The 18902-nt window shown below is 42.0% G+C and overlaps 1 protein-coding gene across 2 annotated transcripts in view; it reads left to right on the top strand.

Annotated features, from left to right (window-relative positions):
• Positions 1 to 905: 905 nt before the first annotated feature.
• Positions 906 to 18902, top strand: part of gatad2ab (GATA zinc finger domain containing 2Ab) — a 219232-nt gene continuing 201235 nt past the window's right edge. For both annotated transcript variants that reach the window (XM_059990978.1, XM_059990979.1), the window contains exon 1: positions 906 to 1329. The gene's annotated coding sequence lies outside the window, so the exon portion shown is untranslated. The remainder of the gene's footprint in view (positions 1330 to 18902) is intronic.

Genomic DNA, 18902 nt, shown 5'->3' with positions numbered 1-18902 from the left:
ATTGCAGGAACACAAGTTACCCCGCCCACCTACCTGGTAGGGAATTTCCTGTCCTCAGAGGCAAGTGAATAGGTCTGCCTCAAGAGAAGTGCCAAGTGGAGAGTTAACAGACTTTGTGATGCCAAGAATGGTAAACATATTTCAAAATGGTCACAATCTGACTAGGGAACTTTCTACTACATTGAGACAGAAATTATTTTTTGACCTGCACTGCCCCAAACACATGAACCCAACTATTGCCCCAACTGTTGGCCACCATTACACACTCAATGCAAATGGATCATGGGATAGAGCCTGTTTACTACTTTAAGAAACCCCACACTTTGACCCTCTGCCATTCAAACATCTTGATAATACTACGCCTCTATGCTTCGAGGATTGGTTCCTGGTTCGATCTTGGTCTTCTATTGGTTACTTACGGTGTCCATCAGTTTGTATTCCCACCCCTCCCCCCACCCATCCGTAACACGTTAGAATTATGTCTGACGTCAATCGAAAAAGTCACCCCTTCTCATTAGAACACATCGTAGGACAACCCCTGCCAATTCTTTAACTTTATTGGATTAAACAAGTGTCGGTCAAGATATAGGCCTCACCCCTTTCTGCTATTCACTCTAACTTGATAATCGCGCCCCTCCCATATTCCTTAATGATTGGACTACCGGAAGGAATATTTGCTTCACTATTGGTTAATATTAACATCAATTAATTAACATTCCACCCACGCCAGTCAACATGTTAGGATGATACGATATCCGCAAAGACCAGCCCATCATTTTATTTTTTATTGGATAGCTTGCATCCAAACTCACGGATGATTGGGTTAATTGTTTGTCAATAATGATTCAGGCCGCTCGATATCAGCTTAGGTTGCAGCAGACCCGGAAGTCAGCCTCCATTTTAACCATTGTTGCATTGGAGAGAGGGGAGATTCGGGTCGTCGCTCATAGCAACGGGCCGGGGAAAGGCGAGAAATCCCGCTCCCCGCGCCACCCCCGATACCTGTTCCCACAATTGCCTCTTTAGTAATCCCAATTTAAGAGAAAACTTTTTTTTTAAATATAAAAATACGAAAAATACAATGGCCGTTCTGGAGCCCGAGGCCTAACTTCACTGTTGAAGCCTCGGGGTCGAGTCAGTGGGCAGTCCGTGCCGGCTCGCTGCTGTCCCGGCATCAATGATGCGCTGAAGCTGGAGGGCTTTTTAAATAGAAAATAATCGAAGAAAATAAACTAAAGAACAATAAAAAGACACAAAAACGCCGGGAGTTCACTCCACCATCCCCACAAAGCAAATAATCCCCGGAGGGAGGACTCTGCCAAGTTCCAGGTATCACGATAAGGTTGCAGCGAAACGTTTTGTGTTCTGTTTGGATTTGAGGGGAGGCTGGAGCAGGATTGTTGGCTGCCTTTGGTGCTGACAGGACGTGGGAGAGTTTAAGGCAACAAACTTGGTCAACTTTCTTTTATTGGGGGCGGGATGTGGTGACGGCTGCAGTAAGTTTCTAAATTTAACTTGCACTAAGATTCCTAAACTGAAAAAATAAGTTTTTGTTGGCTGGGTTCAACTTGTTTTTTTAAAGCAAAAATTTGTTGAAAATAACGTGTGATATTCAGTCTTTGAACTTTGTAATTTCTCAGTAACTATTATAGTTATGAAATTTTAATTTATAGAATTGAAATATTTTCAGATTCATAAACTGTAACGAAAATATAATTTTGCATGTTATTTGAAAGATTTTGAACTTTGATGGTTCTGTGGAATTGGTGCTGAACAGGTTGGATGTGTACTTTAGTAGATTTACAATCAGGATACTAGTTCCTCTGATTTGCAAAGCTCCAGAACAATGAAAGCACAGTGGGTCTTGAGACAAAAGATTTGCTAATGTCAGACAATGGCATCATTATTAAACTTCGAGAGCCAAATGATTGGAACTAGGACATACAGTTTCTGTCTTTAAATGCACAAGAGGTTCTGCAGATGCTGGAGACCCAGAGCAACACACACAAAATGCTGGAGGAACGCAGCAGGTCAGGCAGCATCTCTGGAAATGAATACAGTCGACACTTTGGGCCGAGACCCTTCATGAGGACTGTAAGGGAAGGGGGAAGATGCTAGAATAATTATGGCTTCCAATGATACATTAGATAGTAGTTAATAATCAGTAATAGTTAATATATTATTAATCATTAATATATAATGATTGTTCTGGCTTCTTCCCCCTTCCTTTCCCGTCCTGTTGAAGGAATTCGGCCTGAAGCGTTAAATGTTTATTCATATCCATAGATGCTGCCTGACGTACTGAGTTCCTTCAGCACTTCCTGTGTGTTGTAAAGAGTTGCATACGGCCTTCCATCCTAGCTCCACCCACTGCTTTAAAACCAAAGTTAATGTGCTTGGAAGTGTTCTGTGATGTGACTCACCCTTGCCCAATGATGGAAGTTATCCTGATTGCTTTGAGTGGTGAGGTGCTGAATGGGCCCACTGGCCCACCACATCCATGCTCACCATTTTATCCTGCACAAGTAATGCGGTTCTGCACTCCCTTTTCAACCATTTTAATTCTCAAGGTGGAGGAGCAACACCTCATATTCCATCTGGGTAGCCTCCAACCTGAAGGCATGAACCTCGATTTCTCTAGCTTCTAATGATTTTTTTTTCCACCTCCCACTTCTCTCTTTTACTTTCTCTGGCCTCTTCTCCTTGCCTGCCTGTCACCTCCCCGGTGCTCCTTTTCTTTCCCTTGCTCCCATGGCTCATTCTCCGATCAGATTCCTCCTTCTCCAGCCGTTCGCCTTTTCCAATTATCACTTCCCAGCTTCTTACTTCATCCATTCACCTGGTTACACTGATCACCTTCAACCTTGTCCTCTCTACCCCCCCCCAAGTCTTCTCCATTCCTTTCCAGTCCTCATGAAGGGTCTCGGCCTGAAACATTGAATATTTATTCATTTCCACAGGACCTGCTGAGTTCCTCCTGCTGTTAGTCCTTTCTCAACCAGTGCTTATGGGGTTGGGGTTTTCTAGCTGGGGACTCGATTGTATCATGGCTGGTATCCACCATTCTCTATACAGGAAGATGTGGTATTGTTGTACGTGCAGCAGGGTCACCTGACAGGAAACAAAGGTCAGGAGTGAATGGTGGTATTCAGTGGAACTGTGGACCCATGTCTACGCACTTCTCTTGTCAGGATCTGAAACTGCGTTTTAACATTTGAACCGCAGCTGCTCCACCAACTGCCCTTGAATTATTATTTAGAATGTTTCTGGCAATGATTGGTACAATGAAGGTTTCTCAGTTTAAGGATAGTTGGATTCCTGTCCAGTTTTGTGCTGGCTGCTGAGGCCAATGTAGAAATGGTGAGCTCCTTCCGTCAAGGCAACATTTGAATCGTCATAGAGTTGTACGACACAGAAGCACATCCTCATATCCCACAACACGTTCCCATAGAATTGTATGACACAGAAACACGTCCTCATGTCCTGCATCACGTTCCCATAGAGTTGTACGTCACAGAAACGCATCCTCATGTCCCGCATCACATTCCCATAAAGTTGTACGACGCAAAAGCAGGTCCTCAGGTCCCCGTATTCACACTGAGCATCATGTTCCCATCTGTACTTAGAACACAGAACAGTATGGGACTTTGGTCCATGATGTGTCAACTTTTTACTCCAAGATCAATCTGGATTTTTGCATGGATGGTGCACATAAGCTCAATATTTTGCTCTTTTGTCTCTGATATATTTCCTGTAGTAATTTGTAATGTTTTGCACTATACTACTGCTGTAAAACAACAAACTTCAAGCAAGCCATACATCAGCCTGTTTCAGATTCTTTACCTCCCACAAACCCCACCATTTTTCTATCATCAGCGTAGCCATCTAAGAGTCTCCTTAATGTCTCTCCTACCATCCTCGGCAGGGTATTCCACACACCTAGCACTCTCTGCGTAAAATCCCCTTATGCTTCCTTCCAATCACCCTAACGGAATGTCCTCTAGTATCAGGCATTACTATTCTGGGGAATGGTGCTGGTGCCTCATCATCAAACCCCTTCTATCAGGTTACCTATTTAGTTGTACTGATGGTGTTTACCAGCAATTGGTGCAGAGCTTTTATTCTTTGGTGATTCCGATGCTCATCCTAATGCCTGAATGCTGTATGTACGTCTTCTTTGCCATTGACACCTCAAATGTCCTCTTGTTCCTTTCACGTACAGTTGTTCAACACTAACTTTGCTGGCCTGCATTCTGCTTTAAATGGAGGAAACCTTCCAGAGTTTGCATGTAATTTGGGGAGAAGTTCTGTGGAATCTTCCTGAATAAGAAGCATGGAGGGTTATGGTCCACGTGCGAATCATTGGGACTAGATAGAACAAGAGTTTGGCACAGACTAGATGGGCTGAAGGATCTGTTTCTGAGCTGTAGTACTCGGACGTTTTGGTTGTCCTGATCCAGATTGTGGTCATGCTATCCTGATCTGTACACGAAAGTCTTTTTAAACAAAGATTCTAACTCCTAAATTTGTGATTGTAGCCAGGTGCGGTTTTGTAGCCTGGAGGTTGTTAGCGGAAGTTCTGGTGAAGTTCCTTTGGTATTTTAGTAAAGGCTTGTAAACAGCTGAACTGGGGAAGGTATTGTACTTATATTTAAAGATGTGGATCCTTCCACCCCCAACGAGCCACACTGCTCATCAACCCACCGATTTAATCCTAACCTAACAACCAGTTAACTTACTGACCAGTCCGTCTTTGGACAGTAGGAAGAAACCAGAGCACCCAGAGGAAACCTACGCACACGTGGGAAGAACGTACACTTGCTTACAGGGGATGCAGGATTGAACTGTGAACTCTGGAATGGCCAGAGTTGTAATAGTGCCATGCTAACTACTGTGCCCTATGGGAATAGTAGAGAAGTGGTTGCTGTTCTACATTCTGAATATAACTTAAAAAGCAGCACTGCAAAACTGATGTTTGTAATTGATCAGAAAATCAGAGAAAGGACAAACATTTTCATCCAGTGACAGCTGATGCAGCAGAGAGATTTCAGTGACTGAGTCCATGTTCATTTCTACTTCCTGCTTGATGCACTTCACCTGACGAGGGATGGTTCTCTAATGGAGTTGCTGTAGGTTAAGTCTATTGCTTGTAACTGGGTGGCACAGTCGTGCAATACTGTTACAGCATCAGTAACCCCATTTCAATACTGCCGTTGTCTTGTCAGGAGTATGTGTGTTCTCCCTGTGACCACTGGGTTTCTTCTGGGTGCTCTGGTTTCCTCCCACATTCCAAAGTCATATTTTAGGTTAATTGTTCACATTGAGACCTCAAGCGTCCTCTTGTTACTTTTCTTGCACAATTCTTCAACACTACCTGTGTTGGCCTGCAATGTACTTTAAAAAGAAGAACTCTTCCTGCAGTTTGGGGAGAAGTTCTGCAGAAGCAGTGGAGGCTACCTCAGTAGATATATTTAAGACAAGGTTCGATAGATTTTTTGCATAGTAGGGGAATTAAGGTTTATGAGGAAAAGGCAGGTGGATGGAGATGCATCCATGGCCTGATCAGCCATGATCTGACTGAATGGCGGAGCAAGCTCACTGGGCCAGATGGCCTACTCCTGCTCTTATGTTCTTAAGTTCACATGGGTGTAGTTGTGCAGTATGGGTTCATTGGATTGGAGGGGCCTATCACCATGCTGTATCTTTAAACAGATAAAATTAATAAATGTAAGTAACTGTTCAGGCTTTATAGCAGTGGGCATAATGCTTTTGCATGTCAAAAATCAAGTTTCAGAAGGATTATTGGTTCAATACCATCAGTGTGATGTCAAAATAAATTGGTTCAAGGTGAGAATGAAGCCCTTGAAGAATAATTAGAATATGAATCTCAAGCTAGGACCAAAGGTGGATAGCACAGGGTTACAGCAACATCTATGCAGAGTCTGAATAAGTGCAAGAGGGGAGGAGTAAAGAATAGTAATGAGAAGGAGGTGTTCAGTTGGATGAAAGGCTGACATAGAATGGATGTGGAGAGGGTGTTTCCAATAATGGGAAAGCCAGGACCAGAGGGCACAGCCTCAGAAATCCCTTTAGAACAGAAGAGAAGGAACCTCTTTAGCCAGAGGATGGTGAATCTGTGGAATTTATTGCTACAGGTGGCTGCGGAGGCCAAGTCATTAGATATATTTAAAGCTGAGGTTGATAGTCTCTCGATTAGACAGGGCATCAAAGTTAATGGGGAGAAGGCAGGAGAATGGGGTTGAGAGGGATAATAAATCAGCCATGATCAAATAGCATAGACAATTGAATGGACAGAATGGCCCTATTCTGCTTCTGTATCTTCTGGGCCGGTGTTGCTGCTGTGATCATACATGAAGTAGGAGCCCAAACTAAATTGCATTTCCAGTTCCATTACTTAACTTCCATGGTGTTCGAGTGTCTGGGACCGACATCAGCAAACACACTGGTCATGTAACTCCTTCGGAATCCGGAAGAGTGAAGATCACCGAAACAAGTAACCATACCTAAAACATGAGTTCATCTCCCATTCAACACTACACAGTTGTCTTTCAGATCAGATCCCCTGCTGCTCCAGTACTGTGATCTTAGCACAGAGTTTGTCAGGCTGCTGACTTTTCAGAAATGTACAGAGATGGGGAAGTTAATGTTAAAGGTGCTGTGAATTATCCTGTTTTCTTTGAGATGATCATCAGTAACATCTCAGTGGTCTCAGTTCCATGTGAGGCTCCAGTATTAAAACATTCCATATCATGAAGCTTAGTAGTTTCATGTCAACAGTCTGTCTGGGATCGTGGGCCTTGGAGTCTCTCCGCCAAGTTGCCCATGTTGAACTGGGAATCATTCTGTCATGATCAAATCCGTGATCAGTGAGTCCTGGGGTCAATACCTAGAGGTTGGCAAAGTCAGGAGGGCAAAGCCAAAGATTGAACACCAGAGCTCAGCAAATCTGGAGGTTAAAAAGCCCAGAAAAGTTGATAGTGTTTATGAAGGAATACTTAAGATGATAAGGATGGGCAGATATGGCTAATTTGCAGGGGGCATAATTTTAAGGTGATTGTGGAGAGGGGGTGCCAGGGATTTTTTTTACACAGAGAGTGGTACATGGAACATACTTCTGGGTGGGGGTAAAGGCAGATACATTAGGGTCATTTAATGTACTCACAGACAAGCACATAGGTGATAGAAAATGGAGGGCTATATGGATGAAATTAATTTTGGAGTAGGTTAAAGGGTTAGCATAACATCGTGGGCTGAAGGACCTATTCTGTGTCCTGTACTGTTCTATATCCTATGTTCCTCTATGTCCACTGAGATGCCGCCCAAGCTAGTCCCACTTGCCCAAGTTTGATCCATATACCTGTCTTTCTTATCCATCTACCTGTCCAAATATTGTTATTTTATCTGGTTCCAGAAACTCACCAGCCTCTGAGAAAAGTTGCCCCTCAGTTTCTGATTACGTCTTTCCCATTTCACCTTGAGCTCTATGCCAGACTTGAGTTCTGGACCTTCAGGCTGGTGAAAATATACTGGTGCACTGTGGATGATGCTGGTGAATTTTGTCATCAATGTCTGTCTCATCTTTTGCTTGTCTCCCATCATGTTTCCTCATGTGGCCAATTTAAATTTTCTTTGCATATCCTCCCAGGAAGCACCCAGAAACATTTATTACATTAAAGGTGGCGTGAAAATGCAAATTTTTGCACAAAACGTTACTATTTGAATGGGAAGTTCCTGAGGAACCCCAGTACCATTCACCTCTCTGAACACCAGTTAAACCAGATTGGGAGACTATGAAAGGGGATCAGCTGAGCAGAAATTGGCCTGTGTTTGTTCATCAGTAGGCGTACACACTCAATAAGTAATGGTGTTGGCTGTAAAGAACTTGGGAAGTTATTTTATAAATGCTGGTGCTTGCACTGGAAATGGACTTCAGAAAGCTTGTCTTCCAAGTCCTGTTGAAGTAGGAGTTGTCAAGTCTTCTAGCTCCACACAAAACTAGAACCACCTCATCTCACCGGAGCCCATCACACCAAAGTATTGCAGTGTCAATGAACAGTTTACCTCTGCCAGAGATCTGAGATTGGCACTGGCTGATATGCCTGCATCCTGCCTTTCTGTTCTTTGGCTCAGGTTGGAGGGAAACTCCCGCTATCTGGTGATTATCTCTGGTACTAAAGTTAATTTAATTGTGGCTGTGACATCTATCTGTGAAGCTCATGACTAAAAATGTTAAGAATACACTGGCCACAGCATTAGGGCAAGGGCATGGGTGGGAAACAGCTTCTTCCTGCATCTGAACTCCCTGCCACCACCTTGGTCTCAAGCTATGAAGCACCAGTAGTGTTAACTTTTTAAACATGTCATAAATGTACCTTATTTGTTAATTTGTGTAAGGTGTGTGAATTATGTATTATGTTGTGCACCTTGGTCCAGAGGAACATTGTTTCCTTTTGTGGTATATATGTGTAGAGTTGAATGACAATAAACTGAACTTGAACTTAAAGATAAGCCCAGCATTTTGCTAAGTTTCAGAATCGCTTTTACATGAGAACATTAAAAAAAATAGCAACTTGTCCACTGCCACACCACTCAATTACGCATTTGTGTTTCCTTGGCCTGGTAGGTTGCCCATTGTTGTGGTAGTGCCATACCTAGCTGACAGGAAAGGAAAACCTGTTCGGTTTCCCACAACCTTTGTTTTTCTAGCCGGCCCATCTGGGATCAATCAGCCCTAGACAGATGGGAAGAATGGGCAAAGTGACAGATGGAATATAGAGTGGGGAAATGTACGGCCATGCACTTAGTAGAAAGAATAAAGGCAAAGACTATTTTCTAAGCGGAAAGAAAATTCAAAAATCAGAGGTACAAAGAATCAGAATCAGGTTTAATATCACCAGCATGTGTCGTGAAATTTGTTAACTTAGCAGCCGCAGTTCAATGCAATACATAATATAGAAGAAAAAAACAAAATAAAAATAATACTAAATAAGTAAATCAATTACAATATATGTATTTTGAATAGATTAGAAATCATGCAAAGAACAGAAATAAGATATAATAAAAAGTGAGGTAGTGTCCAAGGGTTCAACGTCCATTTAAGATTCAGATGGCAGAGGGGAAGAAGCTGTTCCTGAATCGCGGAGTGTGCACCTTCAGGCTTCTGTATCTCCTACCTGATGGTAACAGCGAGAAAAGGGTGGTGGACTTAGGAGTCCTTGTGCTAAAAGTTAATTTGCAGATTGAGTTGGTGGTAAGGAAGGCAAATGCAATGTCTGCATTCATTTTGAGGGGACTAGAATATTAGAGTAAGGATGTGATGCTAAGACATCATAAGACCGCACTTGGAGTATTGTGAGCAGTTTTAGACCCCTTATCTAAGAAAAGATATATTGGCACTGAGGAAGGTCCAGAGGACATTTGTGAGAGTGATTCTAGAAATGTTAGAGTTAACGTATGAGGAACAGCTGACAGCTCTGGACCTGCTCTCGCTAGAGTTTAGAAGAATGAGTGGGATCTCATTGAATATTTTAAGGCCTAAAATGGACATGGAGTGAATGTTTTCAATAGTAGGTGAGTCTAGGATCAGAGGGGACAGCAGAATAAAGGGATAGATGTCCATTTAAAGCAAAGATGAGGAGGAATTTCTTTAGCTAGAAGATAATGTATCTTGTGGAGTTCATTGTCACAGACTGATGCAAGCCAAGTTTTTGTGTAGCAGTTGATAGATTCTGGGTCTGTGTCAAATGTTACAAGGAAAAGACAGAAGGGTGAGATTGAGAGGGATAATAAATCAAACATGTTGGAGCAAAGTCAATTGGCTGAATGGCCTAATTATGCTCCATATCTTCACTGGTGGGATGAGAGAACCCTAACTTTACAATTTCTTCACATGAGTAAAGAAAACTCTTAAGTCGAATATAAGAGTCCATACCAAACCTTGTTTCTTCAAATCAGTTTCAATGCAATTTGTTTAATTGCCATTCAACTGTATACGTATATAGCCAAATGAGACAGTGTTCCTCTAGGGCCAAGGAGCAAAGCACAGTACCAGCAGTCACTCAAAAAATATGGTTGCGGAGCTCAGGTTTATTGGTATATGTCCACAGTTATATCAAATTCTTAGAACAGAGAAGGACATTTTAACATAGCATTTGTATTCAGTATGTTAATGTTCCATATGAACCTCTGCAACTTCAATCTCTCTCTCTCTGGTTCCCTCTCCTTCAAAACTGGAGCTGAGGTTTTCTGTAAACATGTCAGCATTTTTCACTTCACCCTTCCTCCTTGGTGACAGCACCCGCTTTCTCACCATTCTGTAGCTATGAACAGCTTGTTAAATTATTGACATTGTTTTACATTTTTGATCTCAAGTTTTGGGCTCCTCCAATCATAGAAATGCCATGGGGTGGACCAGGAGTTTATTCGGGTCATTATAAGACCATCCAGCTACTCCTATTCACCATCCGTGTAGACTCGTATCCAGTGATCCCTTCCACCACGTTCTCAACAGGTCAGTTCCAGGTCATAACACACTGCAGGCAAGATGTTTTCCAATCAATTTGACCTGTTTTCTGATACCTGATTTGCCCATTTATTTATTTTCAAAGTTCAGTGGTAAATTTTTTTCAGACTACATACGTCACCATTTACAACCCTGAGAATGATTTTCTTTCAGGCATTCACACAGTAAGTACAAGAAACACTGAAGGACTGCACCCAACAGGACAACAAGACAACAAACTGCAAATACAAAAATAAAAATTAATAAGCAATAAATATTGAAAAACATGTACAGGTGCCCAAGGAGAGCATTTAACCTGTCTGAATAACTATTACCCAGTGGCACTCACATCCACAGTGATGAAGTATTTTGAGAGGCTGGTGTCTGAATGGCAACTTGTATCCACTCCAATTCGCCTACAAAAGCAACAGGTCTACAGCAAATGCCATCTCGTTGACTCTTCGCTCAATCCTGGAAAATGTGGACAGCAGAGATACATACATCAGAATGCTCTTTATTGCTTACAGCTCAGCATTTAACACATTGTCCCCTCAAAACTAATCAGTAAACTCCCAAGGCCTGGCCAACAATCCACCCATGTGCAACTGGATTCTGGATTTCCTCGTTTGTAGTCCCCAGTCAGTTCAGATTGGCAAAAACATCTCCACATTCTCCATCAGCACAGGTGCTCTGCAGGTCTGTGTGCTTAGCCCCCTGCTCTACTCACTTTACACCTAAGTACAGTTTCAACACCATATATGTTTGCTGATGACATTGCTGTTGTGGGCTTTATCACAGTGGGTGATTAATCAGCATACAGAAGGGAGATTGAAAATTTGGCTGAGTGGTGTAATAACAACCTCTCACTCAATGTCAATAAGACCAAGGAACAGATTGTAGACTTCAGGAGAGGGAAACCAGAGGTCTATGAGCCAGTAATCATTGGAGGATCAGAGTTGGAGAGGGTGAGTAACTTTAAATTCCTGGTTGTCACTATCTCAGAGGACCTGTCCTGCACCCATTATATAAATATTATTATGAAGAAAACACAACAACGCCTCTACTTCTTCAGGAGTCAGCAGAGATTCGGCATGTCATCAAAAACCTTGGGGAAACTTCTATAGATGTGTGATGGAAAGTGTGTTGATTGGCTGCTACATTACAGCCTGGTAATGGAACACCAATACCTTTGACTGGAAAATCCTATAAAAGGTAGTGGATTCGGCTCAGTACATTACGGGTAAAATCCTCCCAGCCATTGAGCACATCTACACGAAGCATTGCTGTAGAAAAGCAGCATCCATTATCAAAGATCCTCACCACCCAGGCCGTGCTCTTTTCAGGTAGAAGGTACAGGTGCCTCAGGATGTGTCCCACCATGTTCGTGTACAGTTACTTAACCCTCAACCATCAGGCTCTTGAACAAAAGGAGATAACACTTACTTAAGGACTCTTATCTTTTTATTTCATGCTCATTGTTTATTGCTATTTATTTATTTTCTACATTTTCACAGTTTACAGTTTTCAGATTCTGCTTTGAACTTTTGATGAGTCCTTTCAATTGAGTTCATAAGTTGTGGGAACAATTCACTGTTGGGCAAATGGAGCTGAGTGAGGTTATCCCCTCTGGTTCAAGATCCTGATGGTTGAGGGGTAATAAGTGTACCTGAACTGTGGTTCGGACCCTTTCTGATTTTGAATTGTTTCGATTTTGTACACTTAGTCTCCTTTCATGCCTCTTTGCTCCAAGTGGGTTAATCTTTGCTTTCTTCAGTTAGTTTATACCCAGAAATTCCTCGTGTAGAATAGTTCTAATAATTCTGTTATGCACACTAAGGCTTTCACATCCTTCCTAAAGTGTGGTGCCCAGAATAGGACACAATGCTTCAATTGTAGCTGAACCAATAAGTTCCAGAGGTTCACAACCTCCTTGTTTGTACTCTGAGCTCCTGTTTACCAAGCCCAGAATACTGAATACTTCTTTAACCACCTCCTTAACCTGTCCCATTGCCATTTCGGATTAGTGCACACGTGTCCATAGTTGGACTGTTTTCCTGGAATTACTGCATCATTTTCTGAATGATATTCTGATACTTGCAGTTCTCTGTCTCCTAGAAATACCTGTGTATCTGAGGACAGGTGGGAAATATTGGTTCATACTTCTATAATCTCCAGTCTTACACTGTTAGAGAAGTAGTCATAGAGACAGGTACAGCAAAGATACTAAAATAGCACTCTCTTGACACCCTCTCTTTTAGATCCTTTTTAAATAATTTATTAGAGATTCAGTGTGGTAACAGGCCTTTCCAGCCCAATGAGCCTGTGCTGCCCAATTAACCCATGTAACTAATTAACCTACAAACCATATGTCTTTCAAATGTGGGAAGAAGCTGGAGTACTCTGGAGGAAACCCATACAGTTATGAGGTGAATATACAAGCTCCTTACAGAGGGAATTGAACTTCAATCATGATTGCTGTCTTTTACGATGATTTATTAAAAATCATGAGCACCAACACTCATCTCTGGATTGGCCTCCATTCCTTTAACTGTTGGCGATCTGTTATTTTTTTGCTATCGTTAGTTGTCATTGTACTGGGTGCTTTGCAAGGCTGTTACAGATATTACTGAAGAGTCAGTGACCTGAGTGTGTCTGGACTTGAATACAGCCATACCTAGTAAGGATGGCATATCTTCTCCCCTGAAGAACAGTAATGAACCTGATGGGTTTTTACACCATAAGAACATAAGAAATAGGAGGAGTGGGCCATCTGGCCCATCGAGCCTGCTCCGCCATTCAATAATATCATTGCCAATCTGGCCATGGACTCATCTCCGTGCCATTTCCCCCATAACCTTTAATTCCCTTACTATGCAAAAATATATCCAACCTTGTCTTAAATATATTTACTGAGGTACTCTCCACTGCTTCATTCGCAGAGAATTCCACAGATTTACCACTCTCTGGGAAAAGCAATTCCTCTTCATCTCCATCCTAAATCTACTCCCCTGAATCTTGAGGCAATGTCCTCTTGCTCTAGATTCACCCACCAGTGGTACCAACTTTCCTGGCTTGATCTTATCTATCCCTTTCATAATTTTATATGTTTCTATAAGATCTTCCCTCACTGTCCTCATAGTCTAATCCCCTCATCTCTGGAATCACCATTCTCCTAGTTTTCTGGTCATTGTGACTGCTATGCTATGCTAATGTACCAGTAAGTGTTGTGTAACACATTAAAACACCTGCAATGGTAAGATGAAGGTTTAGTTCCCACCACTCTCTGTAAGGAGTTTGTATGACCACAAGGGTTTCCTAGGGTGCTGTAGTGCACTGGATGTATGGGTTAAGGTTAATAAGTGGTGGGCATGCTATGTTAGTGCCAGAAACGTAGTGACACTTGCAGGCTGCCCCAGCTCATCCGCATTGGTCATTAATACAAATGATACATTTCACTGTATTTTTCAATGTATCAGACCTCAGGATTGCCCATAATCTACCCAGTGTGCCAAGTTGTACACCTTATGACTTCAGTCTTCCTGAAAGCTTCACCCGCATCTGTCCCCTTCCTTGCCACAGTCTGAGTTAGCTCGGTTCAATCTCCAACTGGCTTTCAATTCCAGCTAATTCAACAACTACTTTCTCCATCAGTATTACATTTCCAATTTTCATGTGGTCACAGTACATTTGACAGATGGTTTAATTCTAGATCAGTGTCACATTCCATGAATTTTCTTTGTAATTTTGGTCTTTTTTCTTCATATGTCTTCTAGGTGAAGATCTATCCTTTCTCTAGGATGGGGTTTCTGTAGCTCTGGGTTTTTATGGGATGGGGTTGCTAGCCCTATGCACAAACCTCCTCCTTTCACACCTAGGCTTGGGACCATCTATGGTGGAATTTTGGATTTTTTTGCCATTTCCAAAACAAGGGTCCCTGACCCTTGCTTCTCTCCTTTCATCTTGCCTCACCCTTCTCCCTTGTATTTCTCCCTTTCCTCCATGCTGTTGATTGTGTTACCCATAGTGCTGTAAGGTTTTGGGTGCGATAACCACCTCCTGGTATCTCGCCCAAATCTACACTCCCTGAGAACAGTTCTGAGTGTGAAGCTATATAACCGCAGGGCGGTGTTGCAATACATCTGATTGAGTCTCGGCTTTCCAGAATAGTTCATTGTGTAACAGTACCGTTAGTGTAGTCCTTTTATGGCAAAGCGTCATAGTGCACTTTATCACTGAAACAGGCTCAGGTAGTCCACACTAAATTGTGATTCTGCCTAGTCCCATTGACCTGCACTGAGATCATAGCTTTCCATACCCGTCCCATCCATGTACTTATCCAAGCTTCTCTTAAATGTTGAAATCAAACCCGCATCCACCAATTCTGTTGGCAGTTCATTCTACACTCTCAGCCCCCTCTGAGTGAAGAAGTTTCCATTCAGTTTCTTCTTAAATACTTTGCCTTTCACTTTAAACCCATGATCTCTAGTTCTAGTGTCACCTATCCTCAGTGGAAACTGCTTGCATTTACTCTATCTATACTCTTCATAATTTGTACATCTCTAACAAATCTTCCCCTCATTCACCTATACGCTAATGAATAAAACCCTAACCTCTTCAACCTTTACCTTTAATTTAGGTCCTCAAGTCTCAGCAACATTCTACATTTTCTCTCCACTCTTTCAATCTTATTGATACCTTTCCTGCTGGTAGGTGATCAGAAATGCACACAATTCTCCAAATTAGGCCTGACCAATATCTTATACAACCGCAACAGAATATCCCAATTTCACTGTGCCTAAAACTTTCATTATGACCCTATCGACCTGTGACTCTATTTTAGGGAATTGTGAAACTGTTTTCCCAGATCCCTCTGTTCTAAATTCCCGGTTTAAATGCTGACAATGAACAATCTTTCCTCTTCCTTTCCAGTCCTGATGAAGAATCTTGGCCCGAAACAGTGACTGTTTGTTCCTCTCTGTGGATGCTGACTGACCTGCTGAGTCCTCTAGCATTTTGTGTGTGTTCCATTGACTAATTGATGGGCTTTTTGGCCATACTGCTCTAGGGTAGTGTTTATTCCTTTGCCTAGCGGTTTCTGTTCTGCTCAGAGTCAGAAGCCTATCAACTTAAGAAAAGAAAGTGCTATGTCATTGAAAGTAGAAATGTGTTGTATATCCTTGCACCATAAAGTTAACATCTCAAGCATGGCTTTTGTAATTGAGGCTTTAATATAACGTTATCTTACAGGCATTCACAGTAGAATAGAAAAAAATACATTAGAACAATAGAGAAGTACAACTCATTATTACTTATTTCTTCTCAATATTGGTATTATTATTGGACCATCACCCCTACTGGGGTGTAGGCCGCCAACAGCAACTTGCTGGAGTCCTCTGACCCAGGCCAGTGTTTCACGTTGTCTCCAGGAGTGGCTAAACTCAGTGTACCTTCCTCTCCTGGGGTGAGGTCCTTATTGTTTCTATAGCTCTGGGTTTTTATGGGATGGCGTTGCTAGTCCAACTCTTCTCCTTTTGCAAGTGGGCTTGGGACTGTCCAGGGTAGAGCTTATTACTCACTCACTCTTTTTGTTTCTGTACTTGCGTAGTTTGTTTTCTTTCCAAATCGTTATTTGTCAGGCTTTGTGAGTAGGTTTTCATTGATTCTATTTTATTTCTCTGTTCTACTGTGAATGCCTGCAAGAAAATGAATCTCAGGATAGCATATGCTGACATACATGTACTTTGATAATAAATTTATTTTGAGCTTTGAACTCAATTGCAATTCAGCTGCAATTCCAGTTTGAGAGCAAGTTTGGTGTACAAGCATCTGCCTTTATCCAGGTTGCAACTGTAGAATTATAAGTCTAATGAGGCAAATGATAGAACAATATATCAATAAGATTGAAAGAGTCCAGAGAAAATATTGCCAAGATTTGAGGACCTGAGTTAAAGGGAAAGGTTGAATAGGTTAGGACTTTATTCCCTGGAGCGTAGGAAACTGAGGGGAGATTTGATGGAGATATGCAAAATTGAGGGGTATGGTTAGTGCAAGCAGGCTTTTTCCACTGAGGTTGGGTGAGACTACAACTAGCAGTCATAGGTTAAAGATGAAGGGTGAAATGATAAAAGGGAAACATGAGGGGGTAATTCTTTGCTCAGAGTATGGAATGAGCTGCCAGCAGAAGTGGTGGATGTAGGCTCAATTCAACATTTAAGGGAAGTTTGGCTAGGTACGTGGAGGGGAGGGTTATAGTCTGGGTGTAGTTTGATGGGACTAGGCAGAGTAATAGGTTGGCATGGACTAAATGGGCCGAAATCTGTTTCTGTGCTGTGGTGTTCTACATGGGATGAGTGTAGGTGGCATTGGTCTGAGGGCCTGAGTGGCTTCAATGTTGCTGTGTTACACACCTTTCCAGAGCAAGCACCTGAGGTTGCTTAACAGTCACTCTGATGAAGCTCTTACTTTAAAATAAAAATGAACCCTTTCTTTGCTTTTGAAATCTGTGTAATTTTGGGAATGTGGTGCCTGCTGTGCTGTTGTTACCAGTGATTAACCCCCAATATTTCTGCTGAGACAAAATGGAGACAGCAGCCATATTGTGAATCCTCCTGGCCCTGCAACCTAACCTTGTCTCTTTGTAAATGTCTAGTCTAGTTTATAAAACAAATATTTCTTCAAATGATACCAGAAACACAACAGCCACAAAGAAAATTGGCTTTTGGAATCCTGCAGTATTTAAATTTAAAACTTTGGATGAACGCCGCCTTTGAGTTGTGTGATAAATTGTTTTCCACTTTGATATTGCTTCACCCCCAGATGACAACATCCATAGCTTCCTCATTTGTGAAAGGGTTAGGAAGGGTGGAATTATTGGGGATTCTTCTGGACAAAAGTGGTATTACTATTTGAACATGGATTGGAATGCCTGCCTCATAGTGGATCACCCACACTCCCGTCTTGTCTTCCTACCCTGTGAGTGATAACACTATCCATAAACATATTTCTTGGAGGCAGCAGTTTCTGTCACTTATCTGTACAGCAGAACAGCATCCTGAGATAAGCATGGCTCAGTTATAACCGTATAACAATTGCAGCACGGAAACAGGCCATCTCGACCCTTCTCGTTCGTGCCGAACGCTTACTCTCAGTTACCCTGTCACAGTCCAACTCCTTCCCTTTGGATCCTTATCTATCAAAATTGTGATGAATTAGGAATTTAGTTGTATTTTGACTACAAGGAGCTGTAGATGCAAAGGTGATGATCCATTCCCTGCCTTTCTCTTTATGATTGTGTCTTTGATTGTGGTAGAGATGATAATTAAAAGGATTTCTTATTAATACAAGTCAGAAAATGGATGTACCACCACAGCTTCCAAAGTGACTAGCATGTGGAGATTATGATGACTCCTGGTGCACTTTAGACTGCTGTTGTTCAGCTTGAGTGGTCTGGCTAACAAGTACAACCTGTGCTTCAGTGGTAAATTATAAAACTGAAGCCAGGTGTAGAATATCACTACTACTCTAATCGAATATAGTCACTGCAAACAAACTTTGATTTCCTCTGTTGTACTCTGCATTCTTTCCCTTAAGTTATCTTGATGCATACGCAGTGGCCAGTTCTCATTTGCAAGTCTGGAAAAGTTTGCTAAAACCAGTTAATACGTGGCATTGACTGTATGTGCACTTCTACAGGTGAAAGTCTCCAGAGAAATTTAGAAAGTCACTTATGCCTTGATTAAAAAGTCTCTGGCTGTACTCTCAATCAATGCCTCTTAGCATCTTGTACACCTCTGAGATCCTTCACATCCTGCACTCCAAAGAGAAAAGCCCCAGCTTACTCAACTGCTCTTCACAAGATGTGTCCTCTGGTTGAGGCACTCATTTATCTTCAGTTATTGCTTTTTCTACTGGGGCATTAGGTCATCTTCAAGTTCAAGTTTATTGTCATGACTACATATACAACCAAACAAAACAAAATTCCGCTGGTCTACGGTGCACCCACAAAACACAGACCTCACATAAAGCAAAATATTACCATCAATATGTTAATAAAATATAATTCAAAGTGCACGTAGCACAGTTAAACAATACAATATACGATAAATCAGCTGGCTGACCATGTGACGTGACCTCAGTGGTGGCAGGTTATTCATTACTCTCACAGTCTTAGGGAAGAAGCTGTTACCCAGTCTGGCAGTCCTAATTCTGATGCTCCAGTACCTCCTACTTGATAGTAGTCCGACAGTGAGATTGTGGGATGGGTGATAGGAATCCTCAAAAGTTCTTTGGATCTTTTCTCAACAATGCTCCAGAGGGAGATCCACAATGATCCTCTCTGCAGTTTTAACTATCCTCTATTGGGTCTTGTAGTCTGATGCCT

This window comes from Hypanus sabinus, chromosome 16 (genome assembly GCF_030144855.1).
Source record: "Hypanus sabinus isolate sHypSab1 chromosome 16, sHypSab1.hap1, whole genome shotgun sequence".
NCBI lineage: Eukaryota > Metazoa > Chordata > Chondrichthyes > Myliobatiformes > Dasyatidae > Hypanus > Hypanus sabinus.
This window is presented reverse-complemented; position numbering and strand designations above follow the sequence as displayed.